Source organism: Cupressus sempervirens, chromosome 10 (assembly GCF_028749045.1).
Source record: "Cupressus sempervirens isolate cs-2001-9-10 chromosome 10, ASM2874904v1, whole genome shotgun sequence".
Taxonomy (NCBI): domain Eukaryota; kingdom Viridiplantae; phylum Streptophyta; class Pinopsida; order Cupressales; family Cupressaceae; genus Cupressus; species Cupressus sempervirens.
In genome coordinates this window covers 149,216,316-149,237,528 of record NC_143127.1, presented here as the reverse complement: position 1 = coordinate 149,237,528, position 21,213 = coordinate 149,216,316, and the positions used below count along the sequence as shown (strand labels likewise).

At 35.3% G+C, this 21,213-nt stretch overlaps 1 pseudogene; it reads right to left on the bottom strand.

Moving 5' to 3' along the window:
- Positions 1-21,213, bottom strand: part of LOC149533013 (geranylgeranyl pyrophosphate synthase, chloroplastic-like) — a 61,127-nt pseudogene that overhangs the window by 17,576 nt on the left and 22,338 nt on the right.

The window sequence follows — 21,213 nt, the reverse complement described above, 5'->3', positions numbered from 1 at the left end:
TTTTCTTTCTCTATTCATTTTCTATATTCATGGTTGACTGCAATATTATTGTTTACATAATATTGATTCTAAAATTGTAAGGATTTAAATAGAATTTGCACAATACTTTCCTTAAGGGATTAGTGTAGGAAGTTGTTTCCACACCCGAGTTTCCTTACAATTTGGATGAAAAATGACCAAATTATTTACATGTCCATCAAAAAAAAAAAATCATACCTTCCCAATCTCTTTTCATAAGCAGATCATTTCCTTCTTTGATCTTCTTATCTTCTTCGAATCTAGATTTGTCTTTACTTGCACTTCTATTATTTTATATGCGACAAAATGATTCTAGATTTGGATATTCCATGTTCTAATTTGTACACAAGTATGATTTCCCACTAAGAAACTCCATCTTCTGAGTGTCAAAATTTATTCCATCTGACTTAGGACTTTATTTTCTAAAATGACTCGCCATTGATCTCCCAAAGCTGTTAAGTTTTCTCTTCAAGGACCTCATGCTCTGATACCAATTGTTAGAATGTAAAGTCCACCAATATAACTAAGAGGGTGGGGGAGGAATTAGCTATCCAACTATTAAGATAATTATCAACCTTACTAATCCTTAACCTTATGAGAAATATAACCAATAACCACAATAAGATAGTTATGCACAATAACAAAAAACATGTTAACTAGGGAAACCCTTGATTAGAGGGAAAACCCCAATGGGGATGGTACCCACAAAATCACTAATATAAATATTCCTTGTCAGAGAATGGACCCTATTAAGAATCAATAAATTTTTTTAGTACATATCAATTCCTATCAGGAGTTGTAGAAGGCACATGAACCCACTATCCAAATAGCTTCAAGCGCAAGACCACTAAACTCACAATGAAACTAGTCTCCATATTATTCCTTACAAAATTAAAAAAATAAATTGTACTTTTACTTCCTCTTCCTCTATCCTATCAAATAGATTGCTCTTCTTCTTCTAATCTTGATACCATATCACCAAATTCACATCCAATAATCCCTTGGATAGCTTAAACACATTTACCAAATACTCTACTCTTGTTTGTAATGACTTGAACACATCCCATATACTTAGAATCATGGAAAATACATTTCTTTATAACAAGTCCTGAAAATAATCCCTTGAGTCAGCCTTGACGATTTCCCAATTAATTATAATAGGAGCACATTAAGATAATTAATTATTTCACAAATACACAACACTATCGGCTTATAGTCTTTACAACTTTTCACACATGTAGCTCCAAAACTTGTACACTCACTAACATTATCATCAAACTGTCCTCTATCACTATATAAATTCACATATCATGATTCTATCTCTGTAAGGAGATATAATCCAACCATCAAAAACTGCTTCTAAAGAACTATGTATGTATACTGCTCTCTATGAATCAAGCATATCTTCTATGTGTCTTTGACTTACTACATGTACACTTAATCTCATCATTAGGACATAGTGTAGAACATATCCTCAACCACACTTGACTTTAACATTAATCCTCTGTTAGTACAACCTTGATCTTTGCTTTCTACTCTACCAATCTTTACAAAAACCATGCTATGTTGTCATAAATGATAAACACAGTCATGAAGGCAACATGTTACTCATTCCAACAATCTCCACATGCTTTGGAAATGCTTAATATACTCCCTTAAAGGAATACCATCTATATTCATGCTAACATTCTCAACAAAGACCTTATGATTTGTGGGATTCCTTCTTCTGAAATAACCATTATCCATGCAAAAAAATCATCATAAATTAGAGACATGGTATGAATCATCTCCATTACATTGGCAATTTGCATGGCTAGATCCTTAGTCCCTCCAAAAAGTTTACATGCATTTTTAGAAGCTACCAAATGGTGGAAAAGAAACCTTTGGCTATAGTTTCTATTTAAGTATCTTTATTGCATATTTCCCAACTAATTAAGATTTCACTAAAGTTTTAGAGATCACATTAGTTTAAGCAACTATTTTTATATTGTACAAAATATTTTTAATATTGTACCTAGAGTTTTCTATAGGTAGTGGACATCTTCTTTAGTACCTAATAATCTACATATTTGTTACACTAATAATGTGCATGATGTTCTTTGTACTTTTGAGGTAGCTCTATTCTTTTCCTCCTTTTTTCAATGCACATTTTTTGGCAATTCTACTAGGTTACATGATGTGATTTTGTCATTTATGGAAACATATAGTCGAGATTAAGTTACTAGATCTTGGAGATAAAGTTTTTGGTTAAAAAATTAGAAAATTGCCTAAGTATCAAAAAGTTTATCTATTAGCACATGAACCTTTTTTGGTCACACAATTCATAATGGCATTTCTAGAATGTGAACACTAAGGTACAAATAAAACCTAGTATGAGGATGACGTATGCATGTTCACAAGTTTGTACAATCACTGCAAATAAATATATTTTGGTTGTACAGAGACAATGTTGAGAAAGATAAAACAAAGTAGACTTAAAGGAAACAAATACTTTAGGTTAAGGAATTTTTTTTATACCAAAATAATTACTTAACTAATTAGGGATGACCTCCTAGATGTTAACCCTAAGTCAAAAAGAATTAATTTTGTATTTTGGCAAGCATGTGAAGTGATGAAGGCCAACAATTAAAGGATTATGGTATAAAAGAAATATTTTGATATGTGAAGTTTGAAAGTGATATGTGTGATGTATTTGACATTGAAATACTATTTTTATGTGATGCAAAATTTAGATAGAGTAGAGGAAGGATAGTATATGTGAAGTTGTGTAGAAAGAATAACAAAGGAAAAATCAAATATTGAAGATATGAATAGTTGTAAAGAGGTCTTTGTGTCTACTCTTTTTCATATTGAATATCATTGTATAAATGCATGTTTGGGAAATGGACTCAAATTGCATACATTCTTAAATTGTACCACCAACTCCTAACATGGTTGAGGCTTATAAGAAGGCTTGGTCCTCTAACAAGATTGAGACACTATACATATGTAATAGACTCCTAACAAGGTCAACATCTCTCACAAGATACTTTTGATTAGTGGATATTTTGTGGGTAATGTCCCCATTGAGTTTTCCCCTTGGCCAAGGTTTCCCTAGTTAACAAAATATGGTGTTATGTATTTCATTACTTTATTATTGTGTTTAATGTTCAGTTTAATTAGTCTACTTTCATATGCAAGTTATAAGTTTGTTAATAATATCCACAATTGGGAAAAAAAATTGTGGAATATTGATTCACCCCCCCTCCCCCGCTCCCCCCCCCCCGCCCACCCCCCCCCCCCTTGCACTCTTAGTGTTTCCTATTTCTAACAACTCTCTAGTAGTTATGGCTCAAAATTAAAATGTTGAGTGAGAGAGGAAATATTATTGAAAGAGTAAGGAGTTTAAGGTGTGGGTTCAACCTACAAATTTTGGTATGATTCTTTTGGTTTTAGTTGTTGATTTTTTTGAGAGATTATAATATTTCAATCATGATAAGTTGAATCTAAATAATATTGCATCTAATCAACTTAGATAGACTAGCATATAAAATATTTATGAGAAGATTGGGGGATGACTCTTTGGGTGACTAACTAACTTCCATTGATATTCATGATTTGTTGATTAATGGATTTTGAGTTTTGATTCGACATGGGATTAATAATAACTTCTTCAAAAATATACCAACTTCCCCTCTATTCTTTATGTTTTGTTTACTTTTATTCTTTACCTACATGGTTTTTTGCATTCTTGAATGGGTAATGATCATTAGGGGCCATTATATGTCTTAAATTTGGATTTAATTTATATAAGACTTTGTAATAAAACACTCGTTGCACAGGATCAAATACTTATTCTTTTTAGGGATGTTGTTCTTTCTAAAAGAGTAAATGCACACACTAATCATCCTAGAAAATATATTTCTATATGGATACAAATAATGGTATAGAATAGGAACTTTGATGACTGAGATTCTATAATTTTTCATTCATGAGCACTGATAAGATTCTTCCATTTTGTGATACCTTTGTGAGAGGACCAATTTGTTAGAGTTTTTTTGTCTATTATTTAGGCCTCAATACTCCTTCTAGCAAGTAGAAAAAAATGAATTTCAAACATCAAATTAAAATCTCTCTTTTTCACCTTAGAAATGACTTTTCATGGATGATATTTGAATTGTAGAAGAAAATAATGACACTTTTTTGGCTTGAATACATACTTAAAAATTAGGAATGAGCTAATTACAAAAGTGGAATGTCTCTTTTTAAATCTAAATTTCCAATTTTTGACAAGTTTAGCGTATAATTTTTTTTTAAAACTTTTATGGTTATGTTTATATATATTTTTTATTGATGTGAATTCTTTTGTCATATAAGAAAAAATATTGGCATAACTAGCCTTTATAGGTATGCTTGTTAGTTTATTTAGTATTTGTATCATCTAATGTGACACAAGTTAAATTCAATAGTAATAATGCATATCCTATTTATAAGTTCTTAAAATCAATCAAAGGTGGTTCTTTGAGTGATAATATAAAGTGGAACTTCACAAAGTTTATGCTAAACAAAGATGGAAATGTGGTTATTTGTTATGTTCCAACAAATTCTCTATTAAAGTACTTAATGATGCCTTATGCATTTTATATACTTTCTTATGATGACTAATTATTAAGGCCTCTATTGCATATCAATCACAATGACAAAAAATGAATCTTAGAAAAACAAGAATTGATGTACATGCCTCAAGACAAATACTAATATTTTCTTTTTATATTTGTAGGAAGATGTCAAGAAGATCCTAGGAATGAATTGATCCTTACGAAGAAGAAATATTACAATATTTCTACAGAGTGCACATGTTGTTATGGAGTAATATGTAGAATCCCATATAGTGTGACTCTAAGTTACATAAATAGAGATGTAGGTGAAGATGTTAGGATTTTCCAACTTGTGATTGTTTATAATTGTCTATGTGTAGTGTTATGAGTCTTATTTATTTCACATGGTTTAAACTATACTATAAATAAGGGTTGTATTTTCAATTTTATCACATATTTTGTCAGTAGAAGAGAAATTTAATTTCTTTAGCATGGGTATATGTAGGATCATGGTGTGCCAAAAAGTGGTGATGTGAAAAAAATAGAGTTTGAAAATGTCTAAAAGCATTTCAAAATCCACCCTGACTTTTTCCACCCATTTTGATACCAAAGCTAAAAGTTAGGACCAAGCCTTATTTTGTATTTGATATGAAATCAGATACCCAAAACTTGTAACATTGATTTAAAAAAGAAACCCGAGGGCTCTTTTCACATTGTGTTTTCTTTATGTTTGGGAGTTCCCTCTATTCCGGTATTGGATCTCAGAACAAGTATACGATATTAATAAGTTTTTAAAAAAGTTTTTTTAATGTTTTGAATGAATCTTATTATAAATTAGTTATTTTTAATTGAATTTGTTAAAAATTAGGTTTTTTTTAATAGAAATTGTTGAAATTTAGGTTGTTTTTAATAGAAATTATGCTTTGCAAATTAATAGGTATGGCTAACCGAAATGATGACATTAAGGCAAGAAATAGTGTTCCTTGTAACCCTCCACCAAATGATCTAGTGCCCCCTCAAAACCATCCACCAAATGATCCCATACCCCCTCAAAAACCTCCTTAAATTAAATATTTGATGTTTAAAAATCTTGCCAAATTGAGGGTTTTTGCAAACCACATATAATACTATACCCACATTGGCTCCTATGTTATCCACATTAAACACCATAGTGGATAATATTGAAACACTTACCAATGAACAAAATGCTTCTCTCTGCTGGAGTGACCAAATGCATGCCATGTTTGATGATGGGTTGGACTATGATGAGGTTATGACCCTAAATATAACTAAAGATGATTTGGTTAGACTTTTTGTAGACCCAAAAATTGGTAAACAAGTCAAACACACAAAGCCCAAACTATCAATTAAATGGTGCACAAATGAGGCTATGCGTGCAAACTTTTGTGATCATTGGTATATGGTTTTTGATGTTCCTCCACACAAAAATTTAGAGGTTCCATTTTATTTCCTTCAAGGTGAACTATTGGAGCATGAAGCCCAACATGGGTGTAGGAGGAGGAGCTGCTCAGGATAGACCCTTTGCCCAGCAGAAGAAAGTTGGCACTCTTATCCCCCCTACTAATGTCTCCCCCCCTCCTCGACTAAAGCATCTTGATATCATTACATAGGCTAGATCTCAGACTATTAGAGCCATCCATAGATTGAGAAGCCTATTGATATCCCAGGCTAGGTTAGTGTTGCCTCCCCATGTTGATGATGCTAGAATGAGTTCATCATTAGCAAGCTCATCACATGTTTTGTGCCTCATACTTGCATAACATGCAAGAATATTTGTCTAGATTCCATAGGTGATCTTTCTAAGTATCAATTTGTATTTGATGAGGATACACTAGATACATGTATAGAGGCTACACACCCTAACATGAGAGAGGAGGGGAATGCAGAGGCATGGACTCCTTTTGTGTTGATATGTGTATACATTTTTTTGTTATGACATATGTGATTTAAAGTTAATCTTTATAATAGAAAATTTTTAATTTTTAACACATACTGACTTATACATGTATGTGATCTTCATTCATGTTTAGTTGATGAGTAAGGAGGAGCTTAGACAGGTTGATAATGTCACACTTTCAACTATTTCATTTGGCCTTGAGACATTTACGGTACATTATGTTGTGTTCTCATTGTTTTTTCTATTTGATATTGTAGCATATATGGTTTCTAATCTTTCTTTTCTCTTGTAGGTATCACCTGTCAATGGGGTGCAGAGTGTGAGGGATGAGGCACAACCCATTGACAAGGGAAAGGTAATTACATGTGCTTTCTATTTGATTAAATATCAATGCATTCTTGTAAAATATTTGTGGTAATGAAATTTAATTACATTATTTATTGTATAAGGCATGGCTATTGGTGACGAGTCTAGGCAGATTCCATGTTGCAGACACTCTAGCATTTCCATTTGCACTAAGAGCCCAATCATATTTATAAGTATCATTAATTTTTTATTTTCCTTATTTTCATAAATAAATTCAAAACTAATTTCCATGATATTAACAACTGGTATTTTGTATCTCATAGGAAACACCTTTTGCACATGAGGTTAGATGCTAGAGTTTTGTATCTTTGTTGACATAGCCATTATATCCAGAGGAGTATTTGATATAGGTAAGTTGTAGTTTGAATTCTAATTATATGTTATAAATTTAACATGCTATGAATTATAATGTTATAGTTTAAGTTGTAGATTCATCTGACAAACATATTTGAACATACATAGGCCACAATCAATGAGGTTCAAGAATTGTTGAGGACATATGAGAGAACTCCTACTTAGTGTAGGAGGTTGAGAAGAGAGGTATTTATGATGAAAGTTTAATACTATAAATCTTAATTATAAAAAGATCATTATGCATTTGAGTAATTCAATGTTAGATACATAGAATCATATAGGTTTAGTAGTCCAACTTTGGGTTTTCCTTTTTTTGTTTATGTAGGAGGCATCTAATCCACCTAGAGTAGTGAAGAAGCTACATTTTGATCATCCACCAATAGCCTAGGATAGTATATTTGTCATAGGATGTGTCATGAGACATTTTGAGATGGCATATGCCACATTATTTATAGAAACATTGATATTATACACATTCTGATGGCATGATTGACCACATTTTGTATATGGATCTATGTATTTTGATATATATTTGTGTAATTTGTCTATGGATACATGTATTTTGATATATATTTTTATCATTTATGTGCACAATGATATACATATTAATTTAGTATAGTAGTGTTCAATTTATCATGGATCATGTGTATTATTCATGTTTATGGAATATCATTCATTTTGATCATATTTGTTATATTCGATTCAAATGCAATAATTTGTGAATAATATTTTAACAACCTTTATTATCAAATTTGATGCAATGTTTAATTTGAAGTAATCTCTACAATCCACCTCCTTCACCTTGGTACATCAACTTTACAAAGAAAAATGAGAATAAGTGTTATTATGAGACTTTACTACACATTCAACTTAACAAGCCCACATGATATTTTGTTAATGAAAGAAAGATTCAAGGTTTCCATAAGCATCATGACATTGATATGTATGAGTTTGGATCAACCAATAACTCTTCAATAACTAAAAATCAATATCTAAAACAAATTTCAACTAGATGTTGTTGTTAGCACATTAAAATCATAATCATAGCAAGGTCATTTCACACCTTATATAGGTGTTTCCAAACTTGTATGGTCATGCTGAAACCCCTAACTAACTCTTTGCACTTATTTTTAACTTTGCAAGAAAAAGTTACAAAAGTTGCAAAATTGCAATTTTGCAACTTATGCAATTTTTTCTATAACTTAAAATTCTTAATTAGAAAAGTTCACCAAACTTGGTAGGGGGTCCTATTAGGTTTATTTAGACATTCCAAGATGGTTTTTGACCCTTGATCAACTTTTCTACCACTTTGGTCAACCTAACCCCTATTGAGCAACTTATAGGCATAACAACAACCTAGGAGCAAAAACCCACTTAGAAACTAAGTTAACCTTACCTAAGGACCTAATAGGTCTTATTAAACCACTAGTGATGTGGCTAGCATAACTACAAGCTATAATGACAAGAAAGAAGTGCTATGTAAAAACTAGCCTACCTAGGTGCTCCTACACTAGGGTGGCTATGAACTATGGAGGCACTCTGCAGCCAGAAGAAAGGTGTTAGTAGGGTTCACCTACCCATCCAAAGCTAATGGAACTAACAATTTGATGCCAAGATTAGCAGTTTCAAAGTTATGTTGTGATGTTATAGGCATATTAGTAACCTAAGAGAAAAAACCCACTTAGCAACTAAGTTGACCTTGCTTAAGGACCTAATAGGTCTTATTAAACTACTAGTGATGTGGTTAGCATAACTACAAGCCGAAATGACAAGAAAGAAGCACTATGTACAAATTAGACTACCTAGGTGCTCCTACACCAAAGTGGATACAGATGATGGAGGCACTCTATAGCCGAAACAAAGGTGTTAGTAGGGTTCACCTATCCATCCGGAGCTAATGGCATTGACAATTCAATGGAAAGATTAGTGGTTTCAAAGTTACATTATGATGCACCTATGAACTAAGGTACACTACAATTTTTTCCATCGAGGGAGATTATTGTGTTGAATCTAAAAAAAATGTGATCTCTTAAAAATGAGATAGGTTATTTTAGGCTTTAGAATAACTGTCCTATAGCATTCAATGTTTCATCGATAGTCCCCACGATCTCTCAGTTATGACCCTCAGAAGATCAACCTCGACACGCACTTAGAGCACCTTGGAAACTCTTTGATATAGAGTGGTCACCACCCATCCAGAGCTAATGGCACTGATGATTCGATGCCAAGATTATTAGTTTCAATGTTACACTGTGATGCACCTATGAATTGAGACACATTATGAGTTTTGGCATCGACCAAGATCATTGTGCTAAATCCAAATGGAATGTGATCTCTCAAAAATGAGATATGTTATTTTAGGTCTTAGAATAAATGTCATGTAGCATTCAATATTTTATTGATAGCTCTCATGAGCTCTAAGTTATGACCCTCGAAAGATCGACCTCGACACACACTTAGAGAACCTTCGAGACTCTTCGATACGAGGTGGCTGCGGATGATGGAGGCTCCCTATAGCTAGAAAAAGGGTGTCACTAGGGTTCACTTTCCCATCTAGAGCTAATGGAACTAATTATTTGATGCCAAAATTAGTAGTTTCAAAGTTACACCATGATGCACCTATGAACTGAGGCACACTGTGAGTTTTAGCATCAAGCAAGATCATTGTGCTGAATCCAAATGGAATGTGATCTCTAAAAAATGATATAGGTTATTTTAGGTATGATCATGTCTATCCTATAACATTTTATGTTTCATTGATAGCCCCCATGAGCTTTGAGTTACGACCCTTGGAAGTTTGACCTCGACACAAACTTAGAGCACCTTGGAGACTCTTCAGTATGGGGTGGTCGTGAATGATGGAGGGTCTCTATGACTAGAAAAAGGGTGTCAATAGGGTTCACCCACCATCTAAAGCTAATGGCCCTGATGATTTGATACGAAGATTAGTGGTTTTAAAGTTACGTTGTGATGCACCTATGAACTGAGGCACACTGGGAGTTTTGGCATCGAGTGAGATTGTTGTGTCGAATCCAAATGGAATGTGATCTCTCAAAAATGAGATAGGTTATTTTAGGCCTTGAAATTACCATCTTGTAGCATTTGACATTTTGTCTATAACCCCCACAAGCTCTAAGTTAAGACCCTCAGAAGATTGACCTCAACATGCACTTAGAGCACCTTGGAGACTTTTTGGTACGGGGTGGCTGCAGATGATGGAGGCTCTTTGTGGCTAGAAAAAGGGTGTCACTAGGATTAGTATTAAGTAAAAACATTATTTTTTACCTGTCTCAAGTTTTTGGCATTGGGCACAGTGTAAGTTTGTTGTTTTTATGTATTAAACTTATCATTTTTTAGGTCCTTCCACATAAATTGCATTAAGTAAAATCATCATTTTTTCTTACATTAAATCAACAAGTTTAAATTTAAAATATCTCAAGTGTTTCATCATTATTATATTAATACACAACTACCAAAAATTCTAGTGTCAAAAATAGTAGTGTCAAAAATCATAGTGTCAATAAAAGTAGTGTCAAAAATAGAATAGATTTTTCTTCATTCTGCTCCTTATTTAGTTTTTTATCTTCATGCATGGCTACTCTTCATGATGTACCTACATTCCAATATCATAAAAAATATTAGTAACTAATTGTATTAAACAAGATAATCATTGGTTCACTGAATCATTATGAACAAAATAACATAAGAAGTAAATATACCTAGTCGAGTGTTCTAGTAGGGTTCTCTCTCTATTTTAGGGTCTCTAATAGGGCTTCATGATCAACATTAGTAATAGTAAAAAGTTATTTTACTTTAGGTCTTCCTTGACACTTCAAAAACTTTACATTTTTTGCTATAATAAGATGCAAATACATGATAATTGTTTTGTGCTTTTGATAGTCTTCAACTGTAGGAATTCCATTCTTTCTAAGCATGTATGTTTGCAACCATGTTCCAGTGACAACCAATGAACCAGTAGGATATGTGAATCCATCAGCATCCATGATCAATTGTACAATATTTTTTTTTACCTCTTACACAATGTGCTAACCAATAATCTGATTTCTTATAAATCCCTTGTGGTGCAACCAATGCAAAGATATGTCCTAGCTAAAGAAGATTTGATAGATGGTTATGCTCAAGTAAACTTTCTATGTCGTCATTTCTAATAGAGGGTATGATAGAAAATGGAGTAAGATAATATGGAGCCCATGTTTCCACCAACTCACTTGACTCACAGTAATTCCAATTACATTGAAAACAACTATAACAAAAGCAAGCAAGCTGTCATGTCCAAATGGTCCATGTACTAGAATCAGAGCTCCTAAATGAATGCATTTTTGACGAGTCTCTCATTGTAGCACAATCTAATCTATTATCTATGGACCCATCCTCAACCAACCAAAATAACCTATGTACTATTGAATCAAGAGTTGCCCCTTGTGATAATACTCAACTACATTAATCAACAATGCTACAAGCATCAAGAAGTTCTGCTCCTAAAATCTTCAATTGCTCCTTAACTAGAGCTCTCTTCACACATGCCCCTGCTCCATCATGTTCCCCTTTTCCATGGCCAAACTAAAAAGAACTCCAAATATGAGGCCCCCCCCTCTCTAGGTGCATCCTACACAACCAATAAAACATGCAAGCACTCTTGAATTGACTTGTACAATTATCTGATCAAATGATATATTTATCCATAGCAATTGCATGCTCCTATAAGAAATCAAAATGATTCTCAAAATAATGTTGCACAAACTCATGAGAGTGAGATCTATCATCACTCATATAAAAATGGTACTCTCTAATAATGTTTTGATTATCTTCCACACTATTAGGGGCATGTCTATATATTATATGGAAAAAAATAGCAATCTAAATGGAGTTGTAATACTGAGATTGTGTCTCATTTTGAGGCTACAATGTATAGTTCTCAACAATGTCAACAACTGATATAATAGTGCCAATGGGAAGGTCTCCTTACACATTCTAAATTTTTGATCCAACCACTAAGACCTATGACTATGTCTTGCATACTTGTAGAAAAGATTTATCTTGAAATTGTAAATAAAACTAGCCACATTGGTTTCTTTTGCAAACAATTCACATCTAGAGCTCTCACCCCCACTCTTCAATGTGTGTTTCACTGTTTCATATACCAAATTTTTTTACTATTGTCTTTCCAAGATCTTGTTCGCACCCCTCATGGAAATATGTGTCAAACTTGGAAAAGCCACCACATTCTGAAAACTTTTTATTTAAGCCAACATTTCTATAAAAGAAACAAACATCAACTCTATGACATAAAAAATGATCTAGCAAATCTCTTAATGATTTTGGAAGACCACTGGCACCACAATTCTCCAACATTTCTTTACTATGCAAAGTAGAATGGATGGAGAATAATAGTTCATCATGTATAGAAAACTCGACATGATATTTGCAACAACATTTATTTCAAATTTTAAGTGGCACACAATAAAATGGCTTCAAAGATTCAAAAGCCCTTTGTGATATATGAAATCTTGGATGACTCTCTCTCTAAATTGTTTGAACAAAATAGTTTGACTTATCTCCAAATAATGTTTAGGATGTGGCATGTGGTCTCTAATGCCAATTCTCAACATTAACATGTCTTTAGAATTGGGTGATACTCTTGAGCTAGAGTGCCAAAATTGTGTAATTTCTTCCTTCACATCATCAGATAGCTTCTTATAAAAATGTGGAAGTCTCCCACCAAGAGCCCATGTTTTATTTTGAAGAGGATCATCAATTCTCTCTTATCTACTAAGTGCACTTCTCAAAGTAGTACAATTTAGGCTCAAGTCAATACAAGTTTGTCTCATATATCTACCCTTTTTCAAATGATGAAATACCAAAGAGGTCATAATAACCCTTCAATCAATTTTCTTATCCTTCTCTCTACTATTTTTCCTAATTCTATTGAGAGCACTAAAAAGTTTCTTCACAATAATGACATTTCTTTCCAATTTTTTATTGACATGAATCTTCAATTTGGAAAGCACAGGTCTCATCTTTTGCATCTTTAATAAGTGAATAAAAAGTTGACATTGATCTACCACTATCTTGTTGTTGAAAAACATCTTATATAGTCTTGAAGCCCATAACCAAATGGTTCCTTCTAATTTTTTCCCTTCCAAATTGGTAATAATTATTTCATCACTTTCAATTATCCATTCTGGTGTTCTTGAACCTTCATGTTGATTATAATTAGGAGATATGTAACGTTCCTGTGCATTACAATTTTCAACATGGTCAATCGTACAATTTACATTATGACCTTGTAGCATTTCATTTTCCAAATTTTCATTCTCTAAATTTTCAATCCCAACATTATCGTTATCAATTGATACATTTTCATTCCCTAACTACACATATTCATTATCTAACTCTATGATTTCACCTTCGATCAATACATCGTCACCTTGACTCACATTTAACATACCTTGTCTCTTCCTTCAGTGATTTAGCTTGTCCCTTTCCCTATATGCTGCAATGTCTTCATTCAATAGCTTCCTTTTTCATTTAGCCTTTTGATGACTACCGCTACCCATTCAAAAGACAATATCAAAAACTTAATCATATATTATAGAACCTTTTTCTATCATATGGGCCCGCAAAAAAAGTTTTCTCCAAATCTGTGAAAATGGCCTGCAAAAAACGTGATTGTCGGGTCTGCGGTGACAGGGAATATGTTGGGAAAAACATGCTAGTATTTCAGGTACCCGATCTCATATCGGGTATCCGATCCCAAATTGGATACCTGATATGAGAACAGGTACCCAAAATTGATGCCCAAATTTTGGAGGAAAGTGAACAAATTTTGTGGGCAATGTGAACAAATTTGATTATTATATTATATTATTATGATTTTTCTTATTATTATTAAATATAATATAGTAATATATATTATTATTGTTATTATTATTATTATTATGACCTATAAATATAATATATTAATATATATATATGATTATTATATTATATTATTATGATTTTTACTATAATTTTTAAATATAATATAGTAATTTCATGACAACATATGTCCCTAGGGGCCCTAGGAACCCTACGGATAGATTTGGTTGGTTCCAATATGTCAAAAGGGGTCATAGGTTAACCTATGACCTCTTTCGATGAATTTCATGACAACATATGTCCCTAGGGGCCCTAGGGCCTCTAGGGACAGATTTGGTTGATTCCAATGCTTCAAAAATTGTCATTGGTTAACCAATGACCCCTTTTGACACATTTCATAACAACATATGTCCTTACGGGCCCTGGGACCCCTAGGGATGGATCTAGTTGGTTTGAATACATCGAAAGAGGTCATAGGTTAACCTATGACCCCTTTTGACACATTTCATGATGACATATGTCCCTAGGTGCCCTAGGGCCCCTAGCAACAGATTTGGTTGGTTCAAATGTGTCAAAAGGGGTCATAGGTTAACTTATGACCCCTTTCAATGCATTTTATGACAACATATGTCTCTAGGTACCCTAGCCTATGACTCCTTTCGATGTATTTCATGACAACATATGTCCCTAAGGGCCCTAGGGCCACTAAGGACCCATTTGGCTAGTTCAAATGCATTCAAAGGGGTCATAAGTTAACTTATGACCTCTTTTGATGCATTTCATGACAACATATGTCCTTAGGGGCCTTAGGACTCATAGGGACGCATTTCATGACAACATATGTCCCTAGGGGCCTTAGGACCCCTAGGGACCAATTTGGTTGGTTCCAATGTGTTGAAAGGGGTCATAGGTTAACCTATGACTCCTTTCAATATATTACATAACAAAATATGTCCCTAGGGGCCATAGGGCCCCTAGGGACCAATTTGGTTGGTTCAAATGCATTAAAAGGGGTCATAGGTTAACCTATGACCCCTTTCAATGCATTTCATGTCAACATATGTCCCAAGGGGCCTTAGGTCCCTTAGGGACTTATTTGGTTGGTTCCAATGCATTAAAAGGGATCATAGGTTAACCTAAGACCCCTTTCAATGTATTTCATGAAAACATATGTCCCTAGGGGCCCTAAGAATGGATTTGATTGGTTCTAATGCATTGAAAGAGGTCATAGGTTAACCTATGACCCCTTTCAATGCATTTCATGACAACATATGTCCCTAGGAGCCTTAGGGGCCCAAACAAATTTGGTTGGTTCAAATGCATCAAAAGGGGTCATAGGTTAACCTATTACCCCTTTTGATGCATTTCATGACAACATATGTCCCTAGGGCCCCTAGGGACCGATTTGGTTGGTTCAAATGTGTCAAAAGGGGTCATAAGTTTCGATGTATTTCATGACAACACATGTCCCTAGGGGCTCTAGGACCGCTAGGGATTCATTTGGTTAGTTTGAATATGTCAAAAACCTATGACCCCTTTTGATGCATTTCATGACAACATATGTCCCTAGGGGACCTAGAACCCCTAGGGACCCATTTGGTTGGTTTGAATGCATCAAAAGGGGTCATAGGTTAATCTATGACCCCTAGGACAAATTTGGTTGGTTCAAATATGTCGAAAGGGGTCATAGGTTACCCTATGACCCCTTTTGACATATTTCATGACAACATATGTCCCTAGGGGCCCTAGGAACCCTACAAACCAATTTGGTTGGTTCCAATGCATCGAAAGGGGTCATACATTAATCTATGACCCCTTTTGGTGCATTTCATGACAACATATGTCCCCAGGGGCCTTGACCTCTAGGGACACATTTCATGACAACATATGTCCCTAGTAGCCCTAGGGCCCCTAGGGACCCATTTGGTTGGTTCCAATATGTCAAAAGGGGTCACAAGTTAACCTCTAACCCTTTTCAACACATTTCATAATGACATATGTCCCTAGGGGCCCTAGGGCCTATAGGGACCCATTTGGTTGGTTATAATGCATCGAAAAGGGTCATAGGGGTCATAGGTTAACCTATGACCCCTTTCAATGCATTTCATGACAACATATGTCCCTAGGGGCCTGAGGACCCCTAGAGACTGATTTGGTTGGTTCTAATGCATCAAAAAGGGTCATAGGTTAACCTATGACCCCTTTCAATGCATTTCATGACAACATATATCACTAAGGGCACTAGGGCCCATAGGGACCAATTTGGTTGGTTCAAATGCATCAAAAACCTATGATGCTTTTTGATGCATTTCATGACAACATATGTCCTTGAGGGCCCTAGGGCCCCTAGGGACCCATTTGGTTGGTTCCAATGCATTGAAAGGGATCATAGGTTAACCTATGACCCCTTTTGATGCATTTCATGACAACATATGTCCCTAGGGGCCCTAGGGCCCTTAAGGATAGATATGGTTGGTTCAAATGCATTGAAAGGGGTCATAGGTTAACCTATGACCCCTCTAGGGGCCTTAGGACCCCTAGGGATCCATTTGGTTGGTTCCAATGCGTCAAAAGGGTTCAAAAATTAACTTATGACCCATTTCAATGTATTTCATGAGAACATATGTCCCTAGGGGCCCTAAGGCCTATAGGGACCGATTTGGTTTGTTCAAATGCGTCAAAAACTTATGACCCTTTTTGACACTTTTCATGACAACATAACCCATTTGGTTGGTTCCAATGTGTCAAAAGGGGTCATAGGTTAACTTATGACCCCTTTCAATGCATTTCATGACACCATATGTCCCTAGGGGCTCTAGGGCCCCTAAGGACCCATTTGGTTGGTTCTAATGCATCGAAGGGGGTCATAGGTCTTTCGACATATTTCATGACAACATATGGCCCCTAGGGACTGATTTGGTTGGTTCAAATGTGTCAAAAGACCTATGACCCTTTCGATGCATTTCGTGACAACATATGTCCCTAGTGGCCCTAAGAGCTATAGGGATCAATTTGGTTGGTTCCAATGTGTCAAAAGGGGTCATAGGTTAACCTATGACCCCTTTCGATGGATTTCATGACAACATATGTCCTGAGGGGCCCTAGGGCCCTTGAAGACTGATTTGGTTGGTTCAAATGCATCAAAAGGAGTCATAGGTTAACCTATGACCCCTTTGGATGCATTGGAACATGAAATGTGTCATTAATCTATGACCCCTTTTGACACATTTCATGACAACATATGTCCCTAGGGGCCCTAGGGCCCCTATGGACAGATTTGGTTGGTTCAAATACATCAAAAGTGGCCATAGGTTAACCTATGACCCCTTTCAATGCATTTCATGACAACTTATATCCCTAGGGTCCTAAGATCCCTAGGGACTAGTTTGGTTGTTTCTAATGCATTGAAACCTATGAACCCTTTTGATGCATTTCATGACAACATATGTCCTTAGGGGGGCCCTAGGGATGGATTTGGTTGGTTCAACATCAAAAGAGGTCATAGGTTAACCTTGTTGGAGTTGATGAAATCCAATTCTAAAGATGCCCAAGATCACCTGCATGCAAAAACCTATCAAAGGGAAGCCAAGGAAGGAAGAGCTTGGAGCAAGGGAAAAACCCTAAGTAGATATAAGAGACAAGAAGATATTGCAACAAAAGAAAATATGTATTTACAATAAGCAAGAAGTGATATTGAGTTGTGAAATATAATGAGGGAGCTCGAATAGAAAGAGCTCAAAGAATCTCCTAGAACAAGCTAGAAGACGCTAGGAGATAAGTGTGACAACTAAGCATACATCCACATGAGGTGGAAAGTCCTCGAACAAGGTGAGAGGATAAGTATGAATTAGGAGAAAACAAACTCCCATATTGTCAACAACTTATAACAAACTCCTAGACTGCAAATAATAAATGAAATGTATTTACCTAAGTAAGCTAAAGTAAGTAGAATAAATAATTAATAATTAATTATTTACTCTAACAGCCCCCCTTAAGTGCAACTTAGAGAAATGCCTTAAGCTCCCAAAACTAAGATAAAAATGAAAAATGGGTCCCAACAACAAGGCCATGTTAGGTACCCATGTACAATGCAAAGAGATGCAACCTTTGAAAATGGAGAAAGAGAGAAAACTATGTGGGAAAAACCTCTCCCAAAAAGAGGTAAGAGCCTAGTGAAGAACTGAAGAATCTTCCAACTAGGAAAATGTCCCCTAAGACAAGAACAAAAAGTGATCATGAAGAGCATCACTAAAGCATGAAGAGCCACAAAATCTGCCATTAGAAAGAAAATTACTGATCTGAAGAACCTCCAAAGAAGAAGAAGGTATGATCAAAGCATGTCTATATGGTAGATGATCCATCTCACCGAAATGCAAAGGTAGCTATCCACTGCAATCACCTTGTATATAGGATCAACCACTGAATACATAGTTCACACTATCAAACCATCGAACCAAGGAGGCATTAAAAAAACATCATAACCCCTCCTTAATGTAGATGGGGTGAGATGATAGGCAACTAAGAAAGTGGGCCAAAAATCTTTGCAAACAAACCAAGAACAATGAGAGAGGAAGAGGTACAAACACCTATAAAGACATGGTCACAATGACATTGCATGGGGCTAATTTAATGGAAGGGACACTCACTTGACAAAGGGAGAAGGCCTAAAACAACAAATAACTATCCCCCCATGATGCTTTATAAAAAAAGTGCATGTACAACTGACTCAAAAATAATGTTCATGAACCTAAAATGCAAAAGTGTCATTTTATCTCAGTGCGTATACAAAAGTGCTTAAAAATGATGTCTACAATGATTAGAACAAGGAAAAAGCTGACAAAAAAGAAAGTACAATGTAAAACAAAAGAAACCATGCTAGAAAATTGATCCTCAGACCTAGAACACCCAAGATATCCACCATATAGAAAAATGTGAAAAACATGATAGAAAGAGGATGGGCCAAAATCTAAGGAAAAGGACTACATTTTTGAAAAGGTGACAAAACCAACTTTCCAAAAATATAATCTTTTCAAAAAACTACCATGGGATGCAAAAGATATGCATGCTGGAGTCAAAAATAGAACTTTTGAATTTAACTTTAAAAAGGGCAAGAAAACTATATCAAAACCTAAGAATACCTACAACAATCTCTTTGTCTTAGAATCAGCTTTTCGATGCTTCTTTTGGATCAAAAAAATACCTCCGTATGCTCAAGTTATGGCCAAAAAATTGTAGGTAAGTCAAAATGACCTTTAGAGAGGTGCAAGAGGATGATGTAGGATGATGTCAGAAAATCACACCATTAAAATTGATGGCTTGGAGACCGTCGCAACAAAAAAAGAGGCCACGTGGAAAAATTTGACATGGAAGGGGTGATGTGGTGGGTCCACGTGGCAAGGTGCCACGTGGCACCCAGGCCATGTGTCACCCCTACACTAGCTGAAAATGTGTAGGAAATCTGACTCGGTGATTACTATACCCACCGATGTGGCTACTAATGAAGTGGGCAGCATAGTCAGAGGAGACTGGGTAGAGGTGATGTGTTTCGGTGGCTCCTAGACAGAGCTCTAGCATAGCAGTTCTGCGATGAGGATTGGGCTAAGCGTTGTGGGGAGACTGAGCGCAAGTAGCACTCTAGCTGAGTGTGAGTGGCCCTGTAGTGGCCGTAGTCCTAAATCATTTTTTTTAAATTTTAAAGCCTGAAATTGTTCGTACAGTTCGTATGGAAGCCCTCTGAATAATTTTTTTTGCCTCCCAGAGCGCTGTCTCCAAAAATAAAAAGTTATATATGAATCCTAACTTCAAACGGCCTTCTAGATCTAATGGTAGCATCTTTTTAGGTCTAATGTACTCTGAAAATTCACTATTCCCCTAATTTGAAGAAAAATGCACAAAAAAGCTAGGGTTTATGACTTCAAATCACGGCTTCAAAAATCCTTCAATGAAACAACAACAAAAAAGCTCTAATATCATGTTGGAGTTGATGAAATCTAACTCCAAAGATGCCCAATATCACCTGCATGAAAAAATTGTCAAAGGTAAGCTGAGGAAGGAAGAGCGTGGAGCAAGGGAAAAATCCTAAGCAGACATGAGAGACAAGAAGATATTGCAACACAAGAAAATATATATTTACAATATGCAAGAAGTGATATTGAGTTGTGAAATACAATGAGGGAGCTCAAATATAAAGAGCTCAAGGAATCTCCTAAAACAAGCTAGAAGATGCTAAGAGATAAGTGTGACAACTAAGCATACATCCACATGAGGTGAAAAGTCCTCGAACAAGGTGAGAGGATAAGTATGACTTAGGAGAGAAAAAACTCCCATATTGTCAACAACTTATAACAAACTCCTAGACTACAAGTAATAAATGAAATGCATTTACCTAAGTAAGCTTAAGTAAATAGAATAAATAATTAATAATTAATTATTTACTCTAACAAACCTATGACCCCTTTCGATGCATTTCATGACAACATATGTCCCTAGTGGCCCTAAGACCCCTAGGGATCCATTTGGTTGGTTTGAATGTGTTGAAAGGGGTCATAGGTTAACCAATGACCCCTTTTGATGCATTTCATGACAAGATATGTCCCTTGGGGCCCTAAGGCCCCTCAAGACCCATTTGGAATGTGTCAAAATGGGTTATAGGTTAACCTATGACCCCATTTAATGTATTTCATGACACCATATGTCCCTATGGGCCTTAGGACCCCTAGGGACTAATTTGTTTGGTTCTAATGTGTCAAAAGGGGTCATAGGTTAACCTATGACCCCTTTCAATGCATTTCATCACAACATATGTCCCTAGGGGACTTAGGGCCCCTAGGGATAGATTCTATTGGTTCAAATGTGTTAAAAGGGGTCATAGGTTAACTTATGAGCCCTTTCAATGCATTTCATGATACTATATGGTCCTAGGGGCCCTAGGACCCCTAGGGACCAATTTAGTTGGGTCCAATGCGTCAAAAGGAATCATAGGTTAACTTTTGATCTCTTTCAATGCTTTTCATGGTAGCATATCTCCCGAGGGGCCCTAAGATCCCTAGGGACCCATTTGGCTAGTTCCAATGCGTCAAAATAGGTTACCTTTTGATGCAT